Source organism: Ixodes scapularis, unplaced genomic scaffold (assembly GCF_016920785.2).
Source record: "Ixodes scapularis isolate PalLabHiFi unplaced genomic scaffold, ASM1692078v2 PGA_scaffold8__174_contigs__length_109621045, whole genome shotgun sequence".
NCBI lineage: Eukaryota > Metazoa > Arthropoda > Arachnida > Ixodida > Ixodidae > Ixodes > Ixodes scapularis.
Window position 1 is genome coordinate 83,218,265 of NW_024609883.1, and position 25,841 is coordinate 83,244,105.

At 44.0% G+C, this 25,841-nt stretch overlaps 1 protein-coding gene across 2 annotated transcripts in view; it reads left to right on the forward strand.

Moving 5' to 3' along the window:
• The window catches only part of LOC8042391 (forkhead box protein P1), a 382,801-nt gene that overhangs the window by 117,083 nt on the left and 239,877 nt on the right, over positions 1–25,841 (forward strand). For both annotated transcript variants that reach the window (XM_029976908.4, XM_040502413.2), the window contains exon 3: positions 7,099–7,149. The gene's annotated coding sequence lies outside the window, so the exon portion shown is untranslated. The remainder of the gene's footprint in view (positions 1–7,098; positions 7,150–25,841) is intronic.

Genomic DNA, 25,841 nt, shown 5'->3' on the forward strand with positions numbered 1-25,841 from the left:
TTGGTATCTTGTAAATACTTTTGATCGAGAGTACTTGATACTCTGTCTTAATTACATTTCTGAGTATCTTTCACTCATTATCTCAAATACATATCTGACATTCCGCCATTTTCCGAGTTCTTCGGTATGAAGCAGTGTGGGTGTGGCACGAGCAAACGTGAACATTCTTTCGAGCTACAAAATCCTGTTGCTTGCTCCGATTAGCTGCAATGACTTTGGTGGAGCTCGTTAAAAAAAAACACAAAAAAAGCATCGCTTTTTTGTTGATTGTGACTTGTATTTCAGCCCAAAGTCCATACAATGAAGGTTTTCCCCTCACCTTCTGAAATGCGCCTTTTCTTTGCATAGAGTTTCCCCCCAAAAAAAGTTCTCAAACAGAAGGTGTGGTTTTAGGGAAGTAAATATGCCATCCTGAGGTGCAACGGAGACCGGACAGACCGGGAACCGACCTACGACAACAATGCAGACTTGAGTGCCAAAATAAATAACAAATAGAAGAAAATGAAAATCACACACACACACACACACATTTTTTTTTGTTTTGCTTTTTTATATTTGACCCCGCAAAAGCAAAACGCCGAATTTTTTTTGTCGGTGTCATTTATTACTCTAGCGAATACTGCCTGTAAGCGAACACTGATAAGCAGAGAACAGTACGGGAAACGAGCTGGGTGACCTCTCAATTTGCCAACGAACTGTCCCCCAACGTTGAGTGCCTTTCTGAACGCAACCTACTTGAAGAAGGTGAGGCCGCTGCCGTGGCTATTATGTGGGTTCTCCTTGTTATCCATTCACTCATATCCGTATCCCAAGTTCGTTTATAGTGAACTCCCTATATAGGGAATATGGATTGTAGGTGTGCCGCAGGACGTAATATTCATCGATGTCACTATTGGCGAGGCGCTTTGACCCGTTTGTCACCCCCACACCTCGGTGTTTACCCAACATAAGGCCTGTGCACATGCCCACAGGCCGTGTGGGCATGTTCATGTCATCTTTTTTTAATAGACCGAAGGCCACAGTGTAATGTAAAAACGCCAACAATTACTGAATCCCCGAAAGCAGTTATCAGAGGACGCGAGCTTGACCCATTCGGGCTTCTGCGCTGAACTGGGCACCGTGCATGCTGCATTGTTCATGCAGGCCGGAGTATTAACAAAAGAGCCCCTCCTCCCCCTCACCGGAGAACACGAATTCGAGCCGAACGCTGACGCCGCGTTCGGTTAAGTCAGCCGAGCGCCGAGCCATTGTATTTGTTGTCCCCATCCATCTAGTTCTAAAGTTAACCGCTTGGGGCGCCACGTTCTGATCTCCTCCCCAATTGCTAAAGCGACCTCTTTCTTGTTGTCTCAGAAATGTTTGGTAACATCTATCAGTGATATTGCCACGTGCGTTGCCCAGCGTGGCCGAATGGTTACCGCGCTTGGCTCTCGCGCGGAGGCTCCGGGTTCGAGACCAGAAAGCGGACTTCTCTTTTATTTATTCCTTCAACTTGACATTTTGGTAAGTTCGAAAATTTTGTCGTCTGATTGAGCTACGAATGTTCTACGTGTCGAACTTTCTACGCCGAATGTTCCAGAAACCCACGCGGGTACAAAAGGTGCTCCGAGTGGCGACCCGGAGTCAGTCTCGCCCCAGCGGTCGATCCTGCTGTTTCGCCGACATTGACGCCTGCGACGCTAGCCTTTCTCTCTTTTGTTTTGGGCACAAGTTCGCCCCCATTAAAATGTTTAGTTTCGCCAGTTATTCGCCGCCTCATCATTTGTCATTTGTGACAGTATCTTGGTCCTTATAGCTGGACTGCATAAAATAGCCCTACAATACTTGTTTCCCCGTTTTGTGTTGTTGCGTGCTAATAAACCAGATCTGCGCAGGAATATAATTGTCGTTGACGCTGACGTCGATACAAATTACGCAATGCGGAAGTATCTTAAAACGTAATTGAATTATTTTCTAAGTATTTGTACTCTACTCAAGATACTTTACAGTGAAAGTAACTTGAGTAGTATTTTGAATACTAATGAAGCAGGTATTTAGTAACTTAACTTAAATACTTTTATCGAATATTTTGTCCACCTCTGCTCTAGCTAGAGCTTAAACACGCGGTCACATTGCCAATTGACCGTAGAAAATACTGTCTGCAGTCAGTGTCTGAGGCATGTCCGCGGATAATTCTCCGCCATCGTGTCTGCAGAGAACCTCCGTGTCTTTTTCGTGTGATGTATACGAGCCGAAAGCACTCTATAGCTTAGAAGTCCGAGCGAATGCATGGCTCCGCAGTTGTTTTTCGACACGTGTCTAAAACGGCGCTAGAAAAAATAACATCTTTTTTTTTCTTTTATGAATTCAACTCTGTAGCCATTGCGGTGTGCCGTAAAAAAAGGAATGATTAAATTTGTGTTTTTTTTTATCTTGTCATTCTGTAAGATTACTGTCGAACATTAAAACAGCGTAACGCATGCTGCTGTTTCTTCGCGTTCGTCCAAATCGGCGCAAAGAAAAATAAAAAAAAGACGTCGAGCCTCAGTGGTTTCAGTGGTTGCTTTTTTCGCACACAAAAAAAAAAGCAACCCCTAAAAAAAACAAAAAAAACACGCGAACTTTTATGGTACTTTACAAACCGCGAGTATTTGGAAAGTTTATTAATTACAGCCGCTAAAACTCCACGACCCTCCCTCGTTTTTTTACACACGCACACACACGCACACACATGCTCACGGATGCACAGATGCACATAGACAGCCTCGCGTACACAGTGCACCGAAGAAGAAGAAGAAGACAGATGCACACGCCTAGAGTCCATGATTTATATTTATGTCGATGGATCGATACAACTCGCTTACGTCCCCGTCTGTCCAAACGCCTCGCCGAACGAGAAATAATTAAAAGAAAACTCCAAGATTCATTTCTTTTCCACGAAACAAACATTGCGAAGCCGCTAGATTTAAGATTGATTGAGGCAAGGTTTTAGTGTGGGTGCCAACATTGTAACCGGCAAATGCGTTTTATTATATACTGATTTTTTTTCTGTGCTTTTTCTTATTTAACGTCGATACAGACCAGCCACTTGCGAGTTATACTTAAATTGTTTTTGGTACCATCGGTTTTGAAGATATAAACAAACAATATGAAGCAAATGTACTTTGGGCATAATAAGAAAGGACAACGAACGTTTGTACCGTTGCGCTCGTTATAATATATATATATACACACACACACACAATCCGTTCAAACCTGCCGCTGCCTGCTCGCGTTGGAATCCGCGCGGAGCAAAAGATCTATGAGGGATTTCAAAAATGTGTGCATGTAACGAACAAGACCGAAATGATTGCGTATTTCTTTTCCTCCCAAACACGAATATATAAATAAAATAAAAAGGGGAATACATATAATAACGATTGCAGGAAAAAATAGGGAACCTCTTTTTCCTACGTGTAGCTTCCGAAATTAATGGGCAACCAATATTTGGCTAGGAACAGCTCTAAAGTTCGCTCGCTCCTTTTTCTGGGGAAGGCCTAACGGTATCATTCAAAAAAACGAGCAAAGGGGTTGTAGGGAAGAAATGATAGATATGCCTCTCCGTTCTTATTTTCCAAGCTTGTGCTCGTAATGTTTTTCCCCTGTGTTTTTTATTGTTTTCGTGGCCCCTGCCAAATATAACGAAGTTCTAGCATTTATATATGTATTGAGCCGCAGAGGAGTACAAGCACACATTTCATTACGATTCGAAGATACATTGCATTACTTTCGCTTTTCGCTCGCCGCGCGGTCTGATTTGCGAGTAGAATTGCTCGAAGCAACATTTTATATCGATCCCACCGCATCAGAGGACAAAAGGAGCTTTGCATATGCAGCCAGCTTGGATACCATCACGCTTTATATTTCACTTTAAACACAACGCGGCATACGGCGGAAGGCGGCAGATCGGAATCGGAGCTTTGCAGTTCAAAGAAATCCTGTGCGTCTACTTTACCTCATGGCCCTGAGGAGTGCCCATCGCCGCAGTCTGCAGATGAGAACTTGGCGAATGACGAGACTGAAAGCATGTTTTTACTTGAAACAAAAGCAGTGTTCGTTGTGACAATGAGGATTGCGTTCACGTTCTTACGTCATAGCCAGTGTCACAGCGCAGGCTTTTTTTGTTGTTGTTTGTTTTGTTTTATGTCTAAACATGTTTCCATGCTTGTCACGAGCTCCATTCTGTACATTGCAGCGATGGGTTCTAGCCAATTGCCCCACTGGATCTTCTTAGAGCCTATGTCTTGTCTTCGCGTACGCGCTCGTCCATTGGTAGCACCTGCTCAAACCGTGGACATTTGCGTTTACAATCACCGGCGTTCGTATGCTCCGAGGTAGGCGACGCCACCCGGCGGGAAAAACACGAAAGAGTGGGGAGGGGTGGTACCGTATATCCAAATGTGTCCTGAAAACCGGCATGGCCTGGCGGCCGAAATATGAAACAGAGGAAAATAAATAAGTGAACGGTGGTATGAGTTTCGCATAGCTCCCCAAATTTGTGGAAATGCTAAAAAATAACGATTTTTTTTTTTAAGAGGAACACGAAACGATGTTGAGTTCTAATGTTTAATAAGTTATGCCAACCGTTCTTTTTTTTTTTCGTCTAAAGTAACTTTTGTAATACTTTTTGAACGAACGAAGCGATGAGCACGTTCCAAAGCGATATGTGAGATCAAGACTGAGCCACAGTTCACATTCATTACAGCATATGCATCGACTTTCTGCGTTGCTATAGCCTCGAGAATTATGCACTTCATGACCAATGTCACTTTATCCATATGTCTTTATTTATCTCTTTTTTTTTCGGTCCCTCTTTCTCTGTCTTCCGGAATGAGGTCAAGCGAACGGCCACGCCGGACACGAATGAGCGAGCACATTTAAATTTTTTCAGATAAATTATCGGTTCGACCGTCGGCCACTAATGCGAGGCAGCTCGCCTTTTGCGCTAATTGAAACAACAGACACCAGCGCTGAACAAGAACAAGAGAGAGAGAGAGGAAGCTAAAGAGAGAGGGAGAGAGTGAGTGAAATAAATAATACCAGGGGGTCGGTCTAATCTTTCCCGCAACAACGTTGTTAATTGATAATCGCGCACGTGACCGGCGATGCACCACGGATCGCCGTGAAAACATCTGTCGCTCTATTAGCAACATTTCCTGCGCCATGCTTCGCGGTCGTCATGATACCCGCGGCATCTGGTGTGCTGCGAACCCGTCTTTGTCTTGGTGCTTGTGTTTTGTGCTTGTTTCCTTTCCACTTTTTTTTTCTAGACTCTCTCAACCTGTGATCGCGGAACCGTCTCCGGGGTTTTCCTTGTGTGTGTGTGTGTTTTTTTTTTATTATAATCGTTTTGGAACGTTGATTTCTGTCGTGTTACTGCTTGATTAATTTTCGTGCTCGTTATGTGCTCCTGCGTGGCTCTGTCTGAAAACTAGTGGTTTGTTTGCAAACATGCGAACTACGCAAAAACAAAAAAGAAATAGAAATTAAGTCTAGCTCATAGTTTTTGCCCTTTCTTTTCTGCTTTGATTCTACGTTGTATAGAGGAAAATGGCGGTAGTAGTGGTCGCGGTTGCTTCAACGTATTTTCTCGTTCCTTTCTCGCTCCTTTTGTACGATAGTTTGGTCATTCCGGCATATATAAACACGGGCGGATGGGTGATGATTTATTATATTTCGGTTTCTGTTTTAAAAATATATATATATTACACATATGAAACGACACTTAGTGAAAAATGCGTGAATAACACGTTATGAAAGATAGCAGTTAGAAAAAAACTATCTTAAAAGAAAAAAATAACTAATAGCATTGGTTATTTATTGCTTGAGGCGAGCGAACAGCAAAGCTTGATTTGAATTTTACGGTCTTTGTGGAACCAAATACCTCACTGGGAGAATGCATTTTACTCCGTGGCATAAGCATACAGCGCCAAATCCTGCTCTAGCGGTGAGAAAACACCTCGTCCGACAAAACGAATGCTCATCGCACTGTTCATGCTGTGCCGAGGTAAAGAGCTGCGGCCGGCGCACCGAGATACCGGTTTCGCCAAGGCAGCAGAGACGGCTGTCTCTGCTCCGCGACGGGTTTTCGCGACGATAGATGGCGGTAGCCGCCCTCCCTAATTAAGAGAAAACCCTGGGACTGTGCGCGTCCAACAAATCCATCTACGCTAAAGCTCACGCTTCCAAGGCCATTGGATGCTCGTGGGATGAGGCGTATTCCCTAGTAAAATACTTTGTTCAACAAACAAATTTGCGCTTCTTTCCACCACAAATACGAGCAAAATTAGTCGCTAGGTGGACGACAGCGGAGGATTCCTTTGAGGATGGGTCGATTCGAGTTTAATTGAATTCAGTGCTCATTTGGTGAAGGGGAGGAATTGTTCGCATATTCCACTGCCGGTTGCTTCAAATGAAATGAAGAACTCGTTTACTACTTGTCCAGATTCATGATTCCCAAGAGAGACAAAGACAGTTGAGAGAGGGGGGGTAGAGACAACCCACACAAGAACATTATTGGGCTACTAGACGACTTAATTGTCTCTAATTTTGTGACGTGTATAATATCACTAAAAATATCTAGGTCCTGCGAATATGTTTCCTGTGATTACAAATGCAAAGCACGCCACCCTGATTCGCGAAGCTTCGTGCCCGTGTAACAGTGTTCGTAAATACCACACTTCACCGGATTCGCAAAATATGTATCCCGCGGCAATAAAGTCGCTTGCAGCATTTGCAATTCACCGACAGGTCGCCGTGACGTCACGACTTTATCACGTCTCTACCCCTGGAATTGCAGTTTTAAGGCTGCTAAGAATCCCACCTTATATTTTAATAGATTATTGTATCTAAAAAAAAATTACTCCGGGTCGAGCGACAAAATAAAATAAAATGTGATAATCCGATAAAAAAAGAAGAGTAACTCCCTTCAAAATTGTTCTGCAATCACCACCATTTTTTAGCCTTCTATTCATTCCACCTGTATCGATCGCACGCTTTGACTTTTGCGGTGCATTCAAACTCTGCAACGTTCTAAGTCTAAATGTGTTTCTCGCTTTTTTTATCTCCTATTTCTTACAGGAGGGCGCCGTCAGTATCCGCTCTGTTCCGGGAGTTTCACTGGATCCTAAGGTAAGTTCGGCCATTTTGACTTGTACCAGTCCCAAGGAACCTCCTCTGCGACTATGCTAAGACAGATAAACAGTTCGTTACGGCTGCCATATTGCCGAAGACATAGCGGCTTCCCAGTCGTCTCGACTTGACTCACGTCGGCTGTTGAATAGATCTTTTTTCTCGAAAACACGCAGCGCCCCTATCGTCTTTCCCACGCATTACGGTGATCCGACGTACGGCGCGTGAAAGAGTACCTATGAGCGGTTAACGTTGGATTAGCGATTAGCGATTTTAGAACGCGAAGAAGGCAGGACGATAACAAAACAGAGTACGTACCGGCTATGTTACACGTTGGCTCTTCGCAACTCGCAGTGGTGAAAGAAAAGGAATCGCACCGCTTCCGGGATTCATGCGGGCGTACAGCGGAACAGCCCCATAATTCCTCGCGCGCGGCGCGGCGCAATCCTGGCCGTCGCCGATTGGCCTCGTGGGATTTTACGGAATGGTCTGTCCGGATAACCGCTGTTTGTGTTGGCAATACGAAGAAAAACGATCATCTCTCAGCACCCGCTTTCAAGGTTGACGCCAACAAAACCACCAAACTCCGCTACACAATAATGCCCAATGCACATAAGCGAACACGGGGGATTGAGCGAACCATCTTTCCGCAATTATTATGCGACAATGGGCTGTAAAGATTTTTGCGGGCAAGCCTGTTAACGCTGCGTTATCGGTGTCACATCGTCGCCGGAATGCGTCAATGAATCCGTCAGCGATCTGCAGCTCTTTCGCTCTCTTTTGAAATGCTCGAAACGATCACGCAACGCGAACCGTTTTTTTTTTTTTCGGAAGTTTCCGCGGCGGCATCATCGAAGACGGTTAATTAATTTCGAAGAAAAAAAAAACAAAACGAAAACATCGACACTGTTGATTAATGATGCGACAGAGACGCGCCCGCGGAGATTACGAACTCGCTGGAGCAGTCATCGTCTTGTGCTGAGGGTTGGGGGACCCGCGCGACCGTCTGCCGAACGTCTTTTCATTAGGAACGGATGGCGCATTATTTATCACTCTGACCAAGACTGCCGGGTTTACAACGGTTTAATTTTATTTTTTTTTTCCCCCTTGTAAAGCATCGGCGTCGTGTTGCAATGACGGTTGTTTCTTTCGTCTTTATCGTGTGTGTTGTATTTCCTTTCTTGTTTCTCGGGAAATGTAACTATGAATGTTTTGGGGTGGGTGTTCGAGATTTGTGTGTGTGTGTGTGTGTGTGTATGCGGTAAGTAAATAACTGGTAAGAGAAATGAATGGAATTGATAATGAGGGACGACATATGGGTGTTTGCGCGCGTGTTCTTGTGTGTGTGTTTGGTGGAGTGTCTGTAATGTGATGCTCGCGGCGTTTGCAACCTTGTTTGTACGTACGCGTGCGGGTGTGTATCTTTTTTTTTTTTTGTGGGTATAAGGGTGCCTGTTTGGAGCATTGAAGACAAGAAAAGTAAAAGAGAAATAATGAGTTATCTTTCGGGTAATCTTATTGATACATTTGTTCCAAGTTTATTGCCATTATCGAGGATGTTTTCACTGATTTCATTCTTGCATGTGCGCGGACGTGTTTCTTTTTCTTTCTTCTTTTTTTTTTCCAAATGCGCGTGCGCGAATGGGGGACTAAAAAAAGGATAAAGAAAACAATGACTCAGCTGCTGTTTGATGGTATTAAAAATGTATTAGTTCAAGATTATTCGATTATCGGCTTAGTTATCGCTGATTTCATTGTTGTACGCGGGCGTCTTCGAAAAGGTGATAAACACGCGGATCGGGACTGATGCGTGTGTTTTATGGTATTGTTACAAAGAATATAAAAGAGAAGGATACAAAACCTAATCACTTCGTTTGTTCGATTAACTCGAGTATACACTTATTAAATACTAAATTCATCTCAAGTGTGTCCGAGTTTTTGATCGTTCTTGGACCATCCTTTAATAAACACTCTTAAAATTGGTAAAGGACAACATATATTAGCATTACTCAAAGGCAGGCTTGTATGGTACTTAGTACAAGTACCGTATTTTCCGGGCTATAGTGCGCGGACTATACATGTTTAAAAGTTGAAATTTCTGGCTGTGCGGAATATCTACGCGTGCGGACTATATATACAGGAATTATGTTTTTCAAGATCGTTGATTATGACGAGACGTGACAAATTTTGTGCACGAAAATGTATGTGAATGATGATTTATGCACATTATAGGCTTTATTGTGAGCTAAAAAGCAGACATTTGTAAACGTGTGCCGTCTATGTGAAGATTCTCGTGTCGACTAAGCCCCAGGTGCGGACTATGCACCGGGTGCGGGCTATGCACCGGGTGCGGGCTATCTAAGCAAAATCTTTTATTTTTGACCCCAAATTTCCCCCTGCGGACTATACACCGGGTGCGGACTATAGTCCGGAAAATACGGTAGTCATATTACTGAAATCAATTATCAAATACTTGTTTTACTGATTTTGTAATACCTTGATTACATTTATTAAGAAGTAATCACGAGAGTAATCTAATTACTTTCGGCAACACTACAATTACTTGTAACCTTTCCTATACTTTTTCCGACACCTTCTAATGGCACCCGTTGTTTCTAGAATTTTTCTACGAACGACTTCTTGAACCAAGTCTCCGACAGCTGAATAGTCTGTCAAACTTGGTGCGTTGAAAAGATATATACCGGGTGATTCAAGGAGACGGCAGGCTCTTTAACTCGACCGGAAAAGTCAGTTTCTTAACCTATCGCGCTACGACTTTGTGCAGCGTTGCCCACAGATGATGCATTTCTTTTTTTTTTTTTGTAAAATTTGCAAAGAGCGAACTTACCTGAGGAAGAAGTAAACAAAGAAAAAGGCTTAGCTCCTATGGAAACGCAGCGACGCCACCGGTCTTCAAACAACACGGCGCCGTTTCGCACGGGAGACAAAAGATGGCGCAAGCGGTCGCGACGCCAACTGCCGCCAACGAACGAGCAGACGACGCCGAGAGCCGGCAAATTTAGCAGACAAGGAACTGCTGTTCCTTGTTGTTACCGCGCCTGTTTTTGTTTCTGCGACTGTCGCCGCCCGCGGTACGCGCGCCGCTTTTGAGTCGAAAAGATTGTCTGCTAAAGACGCTGGCTTTCGGCGCCGTATGCTCGTTCGTTGGCGGCGTTCGTTGCGCCATCTCTTGTGTCCCGTGCGAAACGGCACCGTGTTGTTTGAAGACCGGTGGCGTCGCTGCGTTTCCATGGGAGCTAAGCCTTTTTCTTTCTTTACTTTTTGCTCAGGTAAGTTCGCTCCTTTGCAAATTTAAAAAAAAAGAAAAAAGGTGCACCATCTTTGGGCAATGCAGCACAAAGTCGTAGCGCGATAGGTTAGGAAACCGAATTTTCCGGTCGATTTAAACAGCCTGCCGTCTCCTTGAATCACCCGGTAGTTTCTAATTCGCTGATTCTAATCCAAGAATGGGCAGTACAAAGACCCGCTTTCGAACCGCTAGAAATATCCGTCGTTTTGAAAATCTGATGTAATCGGAAAAGTTACGTTTACCTTCTCAAGTAACAATCGATCAATTTTCTTCTAAAGTAATCGAGCAATCCAAGTTAATACTTTTAACCAAGAGCAATTAAGTGTCATATAACTTCTTTTTTTTTTTTAGCAACGTATGCAAGATTGTTCGAAGGTCTGAGGTTACAAACAAGCGAGAGTAACCGGCAGACGCCGTCGGTGCACGTGTGCATCGAGCATCCATTGTTCTCGGCCTTTTATTCTTAGCAGGAGCTTGTTTACGCGGACGCCCGGGACATTGATGAAATCCAGACGCGTCATGAGACGGGGGACAGCATTACGGCGAACAATGGCCATCTAAACAAAACAAAAATGCAGAGGCACAAGTGATAAAGGAGGAACAAAGGAATGATCTGGTACTCAAGCAGGCGGGGAATCGGTTTCATACGGAACGTGCGTATGTGTGAGACTCTAAGCCTTGTTTCCGAAAAAAAGGGGGGAAAAAAAAGAAAACTATGTGTCCGGGCATGACATACCGGACAGACATTGTTACCGAGACATGGGACGGTGCGGTGACATTTGAGTGTATCGGCTGTCCGATACCGTAATGCAATTGTTTCCATGCAATCGTCTATACTGTCGGCCCCCTTTGTGTAAAGGCCAAGCAAGGCGCCACAATGCGTGATACTGGAAAGAGGAGAACGTGTGGATATTTTCTACTACAGAGCATCAGAATAGCATAGTCTTGCGCCTTTCTATGCTGCGTAGATTGTGCTAAAGGAAACATCTTTTTTTTTGTTTTTTTTTGTAATGTCTGTACCTTTAATTGACATCATTACCTGACAAACATCGTTTGATAACCCTAAAGCGATACTGAAACGACCATCAATCACTTGACAGCAGTAATTGAAAATCGCCTTTGAAGCTGTTTCTTTTTTTTTTTTTTTTTGTCACAATATCATGGAGGGGGGATTAACAAGTTCTTGAGGTTAGAGAAGACTGTAGTATTTATCGATTGAATGGCTGATTGAGTACGCGTTCCCCTGAACTATCATTGGTGGACAAGCACGAGTGATTCCTTTAAGAGCGTCAGTAAGGGGTCAGAATTTGGCGACATCAAAAGGCGTGCAAAGCATTTAATAATATACATCTTCGACACACCATTAGTGAGGGTGCGGACACAGTAAATGTGAGTATTTTAAACTAAAACTGCGCTAGAATTATCTTTAGGTCAAAACTGAACAAAAATGAAAAGTATTCCACGTATATCGGGAAAAGTATACGTCTCTGAATCGATCGCAGCTTCAGAGAGGTTATGTGTATAACTAAGTAAGAAAGGAACAGCGTTTCACGTTCCACTCACTGGAAGGCGTGACGAGTTCACGCATACAGTTATATTAGGGCACATCGATTATGTCCCTTCGTTCCTCCGAGGGAACGCGTTCTAAGAACGCAGTTCTTTGGAGCACAGTTTTTTTTAACTGTACGCAACTCGCGCGCGCGGCTAGAGCACGGTGCATTTGTTCTCAACCTACCCACAACAACCGAAATTGTTTTCTATCTTTATTCGTTGTTGTTTTTTTTCAGTATATGCAAAATTATTACCACACCGACCCTGTTACTATAATCCTACAAGTTTTGACCCAACTAGGAAATGAACGGTTAAGCTGGCGTCCTGTGTAAAATTATGTCATGTGTAAGTTTGGGCAGCGGGAGTTAGCACCCAACGGGCGCCTCACGTCTTCGTTGTAGACGAAAAAAAAATCGCTAGTGTAGTACTACTGCCAGCTCGGGGAACCCTTAACGTGCCATCACGCAGCAGTGACTAGACGACCGCATGACGGTACGATTCTCATCCAGATCAAAACAGGCAGGGGTGCCGATTGAACACAAGATGTTAAACCATGTCTCTAGCTCTACATGCTTGTAACATGAAACTTGGCAGCGACCTTTTTTCTCCAGAGTCGCATAATGCATGCAGCGCAGTACTTGAGGAGCGAACGTTCAAATGTGTTTATCACCACAAAGACAACTGAACACGGTCGTTTCATGGAGAAAGTATGAATTTCCCCGCCAAATATAGCTGGCAGACTGAGTTGGTACAAATGTGACATGACGTCAATTTCTCCGCTAAATTTAGCTGGAAACAGGCCACGTGACATATATTTTTCCGCTAAATTTAGCGGAACAACTGAATTGGTGTTTAAGTCTCGTGACGTCGGGTCACCTGACATTCGTTTCCCCGTCATATTTAGCGGAGGAACTGAAATGGTATAGAGGTCACGTGACGTCCATTTTCCCGCTAACTTTAGCGGGGAGTCTGAACTGGCTTGTGGGTCTCGTGACGTCAGGCCACGTGATGTCAATTTTCTCGCTAAATTTAGCGGGTAAACTTAATTGATGCTTAGGTCACGTTACGTCAATTTTTCCGCTAAATTTAGCGGGAAATACACGGACGGACAGACGGACGGAATTCAAAGGTTAGGGGGCTATGTTTAAAAGCGTTTTATGCTTAGAAAAACAACAGCAAAAGAAAGAGCGATAGAGAGGAAAGAAACAAAGAGAGAGAGAGACAGAGAGAAAGAGAAAGACTACAGAAAATTGGAGAGAGAGACAGAGGGAGAGGGAGAAAGTGCGTAGGAAAGAGACATCTCTTCCGATTTTTCAATCAGCTGCCTGCGGAGCTTTTCTGACTACCTCACGAGTCGCGTTCACTCTTCCCCTGTCTTCCCTTTCCCAGGTGCCTCAATTTTCGTACTTTATTTCTTTTTTATTGCGACGACGATGATTTGGTGTTTTCTTTCGGTTCTTCAAAGCTCCCTCGGCTGCCGGAAGCATCTGCAGCGCAGCGATCGGGCCGTGGTCGCCTCTCATAGGTATATTCGCGCTTGCATCTCGTTGAGTCTGGATCATTATTTTTGAGCGCACCGCTCGTTTGTTCGCCTCTGTCTCGGATATAACAAAAAGGGGGCGTGGCCCAGGCCAGCTACCCTGTCTCGCGTTTTGCGATCATTTACGCGAAAGCCCGCATACGATCCCCAGTGTATACGTGAACGCAATCCGCTCGACGAAGTGCTCTGAGCAGATGAATGCATCTGGTTGCGTGTAGAAATGAGTCCCGTTTCGTTTATTAACTTTTTTTTTGTTTCTTATGATATGCACGGGTATATGGTCATCTATACCTTGTTGGGTATAATCGTCACCCGCACATATTTCGATCTCCTCATCGGTTGATTCACTCGTTTGATGGGATTGAGCGTAGGTATGCCAAGCTAAATAACACGAACATAAATTGCTTCGCTCTTTGTGAAAAAAAAAAAGATGCAATATACATTTGCACTGGGTATCGTTTGTTGTCTCCTTGTTGTCCTTTCTGTTGTATTCATTCAGTGTGCGTGCAATGCACCTCTCATAAGGAGGTCACGCTTTCTAACTGCCCTGGGGACACAGTGAAGCAGAGCTGTATTGCAGGGTAACAGAAGCAGGGCATGTTCCTCCCACTAAGCTTGTGTTTTCCTCCCTTTTTCCACTTCAGCAGAGGGAGCGCTGGATAGGAGAAGAGTGAACTGTGCTTCCGTTCCTGCGTTCACTTCGCCAAAGTGGGAAGGATGGAGGGCTTTTCGGGGAGGACCTCCTTTTTTTAGCCTGCAACAGACTATAAATAGATTGATTGATTTCATTGATTGATTGACTGAAATGGCAAAAATCGATAGTCTGTTCGCGTGCAGAATCAACACCGCAGCGCGTTGCTTTACGCTGCCCTGCTCGTTGACATTTTATGGTTTTTGGCGTGTCTTTTGTACGAAAGATGGCGCTCGTATTCGTCCTTTTTCTGTTGGGCGGAAGAAAGCCCTAGTTGCTCTCTATATATAGTCCGTTGCAACTCAAGAAGGTAGGGCGAGGGGAAGGAATCTAAAGATGGTCGGGGAGGAGGACGCAGACGAAACGTTAAAGAAAGAAGTAGGTTTCCCCCTCTCCCCTCCAGCGTTCCGTCTACTAAAATAAAAATAGCGCGAAAGAAAGAAGGAGAGGCGCCTCTCCTGTATCCTCTATTGCCCTTGTCTATTGTGCGCTATTTTATTGTATGTCTAAATAACTATTCACTTTACATTATAACAAGCGCATCATGGCAACCGTATCATATCAAAGCGCTTACCTTTTTTCACGCATCAAAACGAAATTACGATTTTTCATCTAATGAAGGTGCACTACACTAAAAACAAAAGCTGGATTTATACTTTTTTGAACGTTTAGAAGAGACAACAGTATGAAGGTAGAGTCGAGTAGATGTGAAGGTAGAGAAAAACGAGAAAGTAGACATAAAATTTTTTTTTTGTTAACTCGGCTGCACTTTACATAAATCGCCTCTTTCTTTATAAGAAGTAGGGTGTTCTTAATTATAAAACCTGACTGGCGATAAAAAACAAGTAACATTAAAAAGAAGAAAAGAAATCAAGCCAAAGTTTTTCGTGATTGTTTGTCAAAGGCTTCCTGCGACCATTCATTGAAAGGAATAAAAAATAGAAAGGGGAAAACGCGCGCGTATCCGCGTCGTAGTAGAAAATCCTTGAATGAAAGTCGCTCCCTGCCTCTCTCACCCAAAATCGTGAACTACGTGAAAGAGTCTGCGAAACGTAAGCCCTCGAGAAAGAGATAAATATGAATAGAATCAGGCAAGTAATAGACTACAAACAAAAATAAAAATAAAAATTCCTCGCACCGACCGAGGAAAGTGAAAGGAAGAGCCATTTCAAAAGACGCCTAGTAACCTTGAAATCCATATCGAATTTTCGAGACCGGAAGTGGCTACAACAAAAAAGATTGTTAAAAAATATATCCCAGAAAATCCTTCTCCATTCAAAGAACTGGAACTCTTAAAAAAAAAAAAAAGAAATAATGAATAAGCAGAAGGACCAAAATAAAATAGAGGTGGGAAACAAACTAAAATTCACGGAGCCCAGAAAAAAAAAAAAAAGGAAAGTCGACGAAACAGACGAGAGGGAAGGAAAATATATTTTGGGGAATGCAAGCAAGCAGGCCAAACGCGTAGCACATCAACGTATGTCTCCCTGTTTCCCCCGTTGCGATGCGGGATTCCCCACCTAGCATAAATAATACGCATTCGAACGAAACCGGCTGAAAGGTAACAAGTAAAAAACCAACTAGCTCTCAGCTCTTTTTATTCTTTTCGCGGTGTTTATGGTATCGCATCTTCGAGTGCGCACACTTTTTCCCCAATTTCCCCTTTTAGTGCATTTCTGGAGTTGCGTCTCCGTGTGCTTATTCGTGCGTGCACTCGAGAGCATTTGCGGCGCACGGTTTGCTTCCCCGACAAGGAGTTAAAGGAAAGGAGATGAAAAACAGAAAAGAGGAAGAAATCGGGACGAATAGGGAAGCCATATCAATAAGTTCTTTCGTGGATTCTATCAACATTACAAAAACTAAAAAAAAGGTAGGAAGATTTTTTAGCGCATCACGACCAGTCTTGTACACACTACTCGAAAAATGTAACCGGTTACAACTACAATTACCCTCGGTTAAAAAGTATTCAATTATGCTTGAGAAGTAATTGGTATTTACTCAGAAAAGTAAGCAAACTTTTCTGGTTACATTAGATTCTCAAGATGACAGACTTTTTTTGCCGGTTTTGAAAATGGGTTTTCTGTACGGTCAGCTACAGAATTAGAATCACCGAACTACAAATTACTTGTCTTCTTTCATCCACCAATTTCGGTAAAACATACTCCTGCCGGAAATTCGGTTCGACGGTTTCTTGACATGAAACGTGTACAAAGGGCAACCTCAAAAAGGGGAGAAAATAGAGGCGAGCACAAGTAATTTTAGTTCTTCCAAAAGAAATAAGATTACTCTTGCGATTACTCACTAACAAATGAAATAAAATGATTACAAAATTACTCCAAAAAGTAACCGATTCCAAGTAATTTGATTCCTCGTAGCGAGTACCGTACAAGCCCATACGATGAAACATTGTCGGATTGCAATTTGTTTATCACCATCGTTCGATCACTTTTGGATCTAGCTTTATTGTTTATTACCCTTTTTACTTATAAACTTTTATGTAAATAGAAATAAGCTATCAGACACCCTTTTACAGTCTTCAAAATCGATATAGTGGGTATACATAGGTTAACTATACTGTAGTCACTTCCAGGTTAAAGAAATACGCATGACGTTGCTTGTCATGTTCGCTACTCTTTTGTCTCGTGTTGGTCATGCCTCGGCGTTCTTAACTGCCGAGGCCCGCGCCTCGTTGTTCGTAAAATGATGTTATAAGATACCCGGAAATGGCCGGGCCCAGCGTTACTTGAGTTGTCGGTGTCTCTTAAGTAAAACAAGTGCCACAAACCAGGGCCGACGCGTCAATCAGACGTTAAAAAATGGGAACATGTAAAGGAAAAAAAAAAAAAAATACTTGAGGAAGGACCATAGTTGAAAGGAAGGTCGGGATCTGAATTCTCTATTTGTTGTGCGTTGTTGATATTTAGAACCCGGGAGGCGAAGTATTTTTTTGTTGTTTTTCTCTGTACTTTCTCTTTTCCTGTATTTACGCGTGGGGAAAAGGGGAAGAATCTGGCTGTTTCATTTCTTACTTTTATAGGGATTTGGAGGGGAGAGCTCAAGGTGGGAAAGGTAAACAAGTGTACCAAAACTTTCTTCTTTTTTCTCATTATATATAGTCGCGTTTTTTTTTTAGAAGTTTTTTTTTTTTGCATGCTTGTGAGTGGGATGATATTTTGAAAGGGGCAGGGCAATGCATCGCCATGTTGAATTTCGTTTAATACAGCATCCAAAAGATTGGGAGGTAAAGTTGTTTGCGAGCATTGTCCGTCTGCCTTCAAGGTCGGGAGATTGGGGTGAAAGCAAAAGGGGAGGGGGGGGGGGGGCAAAAAAAAGGAAGGTGGGGGGGGGGGGAGGCGAATGAAGGTTACGAGATGCGAGTAAATATGTCGAGATTCAACATATCGAGAGTAAAGGGAGGGATAAAGCAACGTAAATTCTTTTCTTCATAAAAAAAAAAAAAAACGAGAGTGCGATTTTTTTTTTTTTTTTTGCTTTTTCTGAAAGACGTTGCAAGCGCTCAGTACGCTGCGAAGAGAAAGTGAATGATGTGGGAATGAAAGGGAACGATGAAAGGATGGGCGCAAAAAAAGCAAACAAAACGAAAACCTAAACCCGAAAGCAGCGTTTCTTTCCCCTGCTCTCTAAAGAGCGATCTTCCGCGCAAAAGAAGGTTGTAAATCCCGGGGCGCCCGAAAAACGCCAGACAACATCGCGCGCGGGCGATGTAAACAACCCCAAGAAAATTGCTCCCGCCGCCGTGCGGTTCGAGAATGCTCTTGTTGGGCGAACGAGAAAAGAAGGTACTTTCTTTTTATTTATTGAAAAGACGGAATTATTTTTGTTTTTTTGTTTACGTTGGTTGTTTATGGCTCGAGGTCGGCGTTTCGGGACAGTCTGTTGCCGCGTCTGGCTTGTTTATTTGATTTCTTTTCTTTAGTCGCGTAACGTGGAGCAGATGTTTTTTTTTTTTCTTTTTTTGGCGGCGGTTAGTGGGCCAAGGTCGCTCTACTTGTGTGTGCGTCTCGTGGTTCCGTCTGTCGGGTCTTTAACTTCCTGTTCGGAAGTTCCTCTTCCTTTTTTTTTTTCTTCCTTTTTCTCAGACTCCTTCCGGTAAGTCCATAGGGGTGTATGTACACATGACGAGTGTTTTTCGGTGGAGAGGAGGTATAGTAGAGTGGAGAGAGGGTTACACAGTCTGATCAGCTGCGCATCTGTGCCGGGTTTATAGTTGGATAGATAAATGCGTCGCGGGAGGTAGTATGCGCGTAGACGCAAAAGTTGACGGAGGAGGAAAAAGATGTCGGGTAACTTCCGGTTTCGGTGTGCCTTCGGTGTTTCCGGTTGTCCAAGGTTGCGTCTTCTCAAAATATCTGATGGTCACGAGGGAAAGTTGTGCGTGTCGATTTTGCGTACTCACTTCGCTTTTTTTTAATACCTTGGAGGTTTTTTTTTTATGACTCTTAATGCATTTCGTCGTTGATTCACAGGCACTCACTCGTTATTAGATAGTTTTAGGGCATCGTGCCGATAACTCCTACAACGATACTCGACGTTCCCAGGCATCCTTGAACATATCTAATACCGTTTTCGGGTATGGTTATCGTACTTATCGAAACGATATCCTGAAGCTCCTTATTCTCTGTCGGTCCGGTATTCTATATTTAACTTATTTCAATTCTTCGGGTTGAAATTCAAATAGGTGGTGCCTAAGTGGCACCTCGCGCTATTTGGCGCGAGGCATTAAGGGGTTTTAATGCATCGTTCCGATAATTCTGATACCGATGCCCAATCGCGATATGATAAACGCGTGAAGGTGCCGGCGGGGCATCTGGTATCGTTAGCAGAGTAATCGAAACAATCTACGAAAACTCCCTATTGCAGGGTCCTCGCAGCCTAACAAGGTCCCGATTTCGAGCGATTGGTAAAATTTAATTAAAGTTTCTGAACGAAAATTGTCCTAAATTAGAATTAATAAAATACTCAAACCGGCCAGCTGGTGGCAATTCCTCTTTGAAGAACCTCGAGACGCTGGGAAACACAAAAAAGAGGTGTGTGGTGTCCCCTTTTTTTTTTGTTTTCGTCAGTCTCGAAGTTTATCGAAATATTATATTGAAATTCCGGTTCCAATACTGGCCTCGAGGCATTGCCTCGAGGCCATGAAGACATTATTGAATCAGGTATAAAATTTAGTAGTTAGAACTGATTCTAAGATATTTCTTTCATAATAAAGAAAATATTATCGAAGGTTATATATATATATATATATATATATATATATATATATATATATATATATATATAACGGGCATGGTGGCGGGAGGCCGAAGGCGTGGGTTTTATATATATATATATATATATATATATATATATATATATCAGTTTTATATATATATATATATATATATATATATATAACGCGACAGCGCAATGATATATCAATCAGTTTCTGAACTCTTCTTTAAAGTTCGTAAACAAATAAATGTATACGCATTATGACAAAGTTTCTGCCCTCTTGAACTTGAAACTTATACAAGGGTTGCATACAGCAATCCTTCATTTCGCCAAAAATGCTGAATAATAAAAAAATCGCAAGCGGTGCCTTTGAATACTACACAAAAAAAAATTGCTGCTGTTTTTAAATTTGTTTTTATCTCCTTTGAAATGTTTTAAGAGCCATCGAGCCGCCATTTAAGGTGCCCATTAAATTGATTATTATACTGCCGGAGCATATACTCCTTTATACTGAAAATGCTTGCCCAATTTCTCGCTTCCCCATGCTTTTGCGCCGTTGCGCCTGCTTCTCATAATCACCGCCAGAGCGCCACCTCCCTATACAATGAAGTTGATGATTGTCTGCTACGCACTGCTACTACAGCAACCTATGTAATTCCAGTACTTTAAAACGCATATTTTATAGCGTGTGAGCAGCAACACATTGTTCTGGAACATGAATGCTAGAAGGAATGGGCGCCATTAGAACTTAACGACGGGACGTGACGAAACAAGGCCTTGGAATTATCTACCGCGATAACAATATGTTGTCTTTGAAAGTGAATAAATGTAGGAGACAGTGGGCATGACTCCGCACGAATTACAAGCCAGACGGACGAGCAGGTGGAAAACTTTTACAATTTCAAAACAGCGAACACAAAAAGTTTTTTATAGCTGATGTCACGGACCAGACAAAGAGCAGGTGAAGAGCAATTGCAACGGCCAGGGTCCTCTGGGGTTACAATCGCTACAAAGTCCCCTGCGCATTATGGACGGTGTTAGCTGTGTCAGGGCTCACGTTTCGTAATGACGTATTGCGCCTGTCATCAGGCACCCGTCACTACCACGAGCTGCGAGAGAGCCGGGAGGTCAGCCGCTCAAACAGCACCGAAAGAAGCCGCGGAAGGATGTATAGTCTGATCCACCTTTGACGACAGGGAGGCCCGAACCAAGCTGGGCTTTGAGTGAAGTCTCAGCAGGAAACTGAGGCTTCACTCAAACAATCTTTAGGGAAGGCCTGTCTAGACAGGCCTTTCTCATTGTCCGTTGCCGAAAGGTGCCTACTCCACACCGTGGAATAGCAGAAGGTCGAATTTAGGATGCAGTCTTTCTTCAAAACAGGTCTTAGTCGCTCTTCATGGTTCTGAGTGTTGCTTGGGGTCTCGGGACATGACAGTCCCAGCACCTCCTCTTGTGGTGCGAGTCTGCACAAAAAACGGCAAAAGGTGTAAAGAAAAAAAAAAGCCTAAGTGCGTTTCAAATGCCCAAAATAGGACCAAGAATGCAAGAACGCACTAGAAAGGCTTGGTCACTTCGTTCACGTCGTTTAGGTTTTCTGTCTTGTATGAGGAAACGCGCACCCTCGTGGTGATAGCTGGCAAACAGCGACTGGGCTGGCATTATCAGTATAAAGGAGGCTACGAGTCAGCCCAAGATCGCAAGGCGTGGTAATACGACGCCGTAAAGCCGGGGACAGACTGCTTATACCATCCTAAAAAAGACAGTCTGCAAACAGATTCGAATGCGAGTCACTGCGAGACTCGTGCTTCGAATGCCGCATGGCATTGAGTCCGAGGCGAAAACTTAGCGCGGGGCATTCGAACCACGGATAGTGCGGTGACTCGCGGTTGCAGATTGTCTTTTGTTTGATGTATGATTAGTCTGACACCGGCTTAAGCAGCTGCATCTTGCCATAATAGGAGCAGAGATGGGCCGATCATTGCATCGTACACTGTCACATTATCGGTATTTTTAGGCATGAGTAAAAATTTCGTCGAGCGCTACCACCTGCAGTCTCAATCCATTGTGGGTTATCGGATGAACTAGAGGTTGGATGGATGCACGTGTAAGCAGAAGCATTGAGAGGTCCGGAACGCCGTAAAGCGGTCAGCATGGTGAATTTGGACGTAGTCAGGATGAAGAAACCACACTCTAAGAAAGATGTATGTGCGTTCCTGCTATGTCATTCGCTAAAATCCCTCTATTATTCGGTGTGATTGGATGTCTCCGCGTTCTGGAGAAAAGTAAACTCCCATATGTATTTTTTTTTTTAGAACGAAATCACTTCATTTGACGATGAGGTTTCAGCATTGTGTTAGTATACGTCTTGAGCCAAATTGCGCTAATGTAACACCTCGAGGTGTGAGAATCATGTATCCGCCGAGAAACTAAGAAAGAGGAGGAGACGAGAGCGCGCGGGAACGTGAGAACGCGGAGCTCTGATTTGAAGGATTAGTGGGTAGAACTAAAGCTATGGCTGCCTCCGTCTCACTGCACTCGTCGAACGCGCTCGAATCCGAAAACCAAACGCCGGACGCAAGCGTTCCACGTACTATCATGTTCCACGAATGCAGAAGAGACAAAGTCAGCTAGCTTTATGTCTACCCACTAATCCTTCCAATCAGAGATCGGCAGTGCGACATCCCCGCGCGCCCTCTTCTCCTTCTCTCCCGCAATTTCTAGGTGCGTAGTCACTGACGAGACGAGGACGGCAGCCTCGGTTTGTCCCGCGTCCAGCGCCAGCTTCCTACCTTCGGTGGCGCTTCGGCGTCCTGCGCACCTCGAGCTCGCTGCGCGCAGAACAAAGCACGGCGGAAGGCATGGTGCTCGTGCTGGAGGTCGGCGTTCGATAGACACGTTGTGCCATTCTCACCCTGCCATTTAACGTAGATGCAATACCCTAGCAATGGAACAAACAACCGTGATGCTCGGTGCCTCCTGCAGTAAAGTCTTATTTTAATAATTTTACTGATAATGTCATAGGGCGGCGATTTGCCAATTACGCGGAATGACAATAACGCTAAGAGAGTATTAGCAGAAGATCAATTGGAACCAGGTCAAGTTTTTCGCTGGCTTATCTTATTTTACGATGCTTCCGCAAAATATTTGATTATTTTGTTGTCCACTCCGCGTGGCCAGCATTCAGCGTGACGTCCGCCGCGGGAAAGTGCTCTGTTCGCATCACCGGAGCGGATAACCTTAATTCCAGAGAGGGTACCAGTTAGGCCCTGTACAGCGTTTGCAGTCTAATAACGGACAGCAAACACTGGAAGAGAAAAAGGGGAATAAATGCACGCCACTGGGGTGGCAATAAATCAAAGCAGATAATCACTTTTTTTTTTTCAGTTCGAGCATTTTATTTTATCGGTCTATAAAGGTGAAAGGTAGGTGATATATTGTATGGAAATTTAGGTAACTGGACGTTGGTTCGCGCTAAGGGGAGCCTGATGTCATCGCCGTCAATGAGAAACCTAGTCAGTCCAGTGAACCGGTGGCAATGGACCTTTTCCGAGAAGCGTTCTGCGCACGCGCGAGCGCCCGATGCCAACCAGTGGAAGTCGGCACGAAAAATCGAGGAAATTCGGAATAAGGTTGTAGATCGACGAGTAGAACACGTAATTGCAGCATATATATAATTCTGTTACACAAAAAAAGAAAGTGGACGGAAAGAAAAACACGACGTTTCGGTGGACGCTACGGATTTCCCTCTTTACAGTCGCGTTGGGCACGCGACGCTGCTCAGAGAGCGAAGCGTATACCGTAGCTCCCATTATCGATTGGTAGCGCAGGTAGGTCACTTCCTTGATATTTAGTTCGTGCAGCCACCGCCTGGTGCCGTCGGTATTTGGAAAAGGTCCATTGTTTGTCCTTTACTTGCAGTACGCAGTAGTCATACGCGACCGACCGCACGCCGGTGAGGTGCTCATCCCGATCGTAACTGGCAGGGGTGGGGATCAAAAAGCAAAACAAACTTCATTTCCGGCAGTTGCGGGCACGCGCGCAACGAACACGTGGAGCGCGAGCCCTGGAAAGCTATATCCTCGCGCTCGGCGCTATATACTGCGACACGCATCTCGTAGCAGTTGACGTATTTTGCAAACGGCGAAATAACGGTCCGTGTACCAGTACCCTCGTGCCCCACACTCCCCCTGTTTTACACTTCCCCCGCCTAACACTCCCATCGCCCCGCAGGAACCCCACCCGACTTGGGGTCTAAGCTTTCCCCCTTTAACCCCCATATAGCTCACCACCCGGTAAAAGGAAGTCAGTCAGACGCGTACGCGCTTCCTCCTCAAAAAATGGCGGGCGCCACAACCAACAGCAGACGTCGTTACGATTCTCCTTTCCCTTCAGCCTCTCGCTCTTTCTCGCTGCTTTGAGACACAAAGCAACATTCGCGCGCAGGAACCAAACTAAATAAAGGAGCTAAATTATATATAAAAAAGAAGGGACCACAATCAAAGAAGGCGACTTTAAAAGAGACTAAACGAAGTTCACAAAAGACCCTCTAACGTTTTTCAGCTGCCCGCAGCAGCTCGCATGTGTTCCGCGTCTGGCAACCTCTCGGAAAAGCTCCCGGCTCGTGCCCGCGGTGCCGTACTCTACAACTGAAGCAGCGCCGAGGAATTGAAACTATGGCCGTTCCTCGTTCATGTAACCCCCCTCTCACTTTCGCTTCCCGCCCTGTTCCCCTCCAAATATGTCAAAGTAGAAACTTTAAAATCAAGAGCTCCTCCCCGCCTCCCCCTTTTATCGGACGCCCTTTCTTAACCCCCTCCAACCCCCCCCCTCCTCCCCCCCTCCCCCCTCTCCATCGTAGCTATGACTACGTTTTCGCATGCCTTACAAGTTACGGGACGGCACCCCTGGCTTCGAGACAGTAAGTCAGTGAGTCAAGGTCGAGCCACGGAACCCCGAGCCGTCGTATGTGTGCGCGCTTCTACGCCGCGTGGTGGCGCGTGTGTACCCTACCGGATGTCGTCGCTTTCAACCGGAAACAGGAAAGAGGTTTCGTGTGTTAGCAGACGACTGTTCCTTTCTGCCCTCGTTGTGTCCGTCTGTTGGTCGTAGAATGTTGTCTCCTACTGCTTGAGCTATATTTTATAAGTTTTCAAAACGTCCGCAGCTCAGTATATCCCTTTAAAGAGTTTTGATGTGTGTTTCTTTTACTTTTCTTGAAGACGGTAATGCGAGCGTGTGTAAGATACCAAGATCGTTCCAAAGATTTATGGCTCGTACAACGGATGCAACAAAATATGACACATGCTTAGTCTCTAGAGATTTAAGGAATCCAGATATGAAGAGGGACAGCTTATGGGCAAAAAGGAAATGTTGATATTGATTGAATCGCTTCCGGTGCTATAGACTAGGCAATCCAGTGCCATACTTTTTAGTGATGGTGTAGCTATCGGACACATAGTCTATGCTTGCTGTTCCAGGCATTTGCTTTAATATAAAATTACACAAATTAGAGGATGCAAATGGTTTAATCGATTTTAGCAACGCATTTGATGTCATAAATCACAAAAGTTTGCCTGTCAAATTAAGTCGTTATGGCGTTCGTGGCAGGGGTTTCCCTAGGAGTTAAAATTAGGGAGCGCGTCTGAATTTCGAGGAGTCTGGGAGGGGATGGGAGTTGGGTAGGCACAAGGGAGCAATTTATTTTCTCTATTTACTTCACTCCTTTTCTGGCGATTTTTTCTGTGTTGAAGCAGAGAAGCATAACGAATATAAGACTGAAGAAGAATCTGCCAACTCAGAAATGTTTCCACTATTTTGAAGAATCGTCAGCGGAAGTAAAGGCTCTTTTTGTGCGACGCGAACACATATCGGAACAGGTTACCTCTCCTCACGGTATAAAAAAGGGGCGATCAATATTAATAAATTGTTGTCGCACCCTGTATTCTGATGTAACAACGAAAACGACAATATGCAATACAATCTCTGGTACCACACTGGTCAAGTTCTAACCAAAACGTTTTGGTATGTCTTATTCATTACAATTATGACGTATGCTTGTAATTTGCTTTTTTATTTATTTAACAATTAATAATTTAAAATAATTAATCATTCTAACTTTAGAGCGATTTTTTTTTAAAGTGATATTCCGGAAAATATTTGAGCTTGCGAACAAAGAAAGTGAGACAGGGGAAAACTTGAAGCAGTAACGAGCAAATATACGCACCGAAATACTGGGAATAAAGCTAACGTGAAACACACGCTCCTACGCGGTTGATCGCAACACGCCAATGCAATAAATAAACACGAATCGAAAATTATCAAACATTTCATAGCCTCCTATAAACTGACAAAGCCTGGCAGATCGCCAC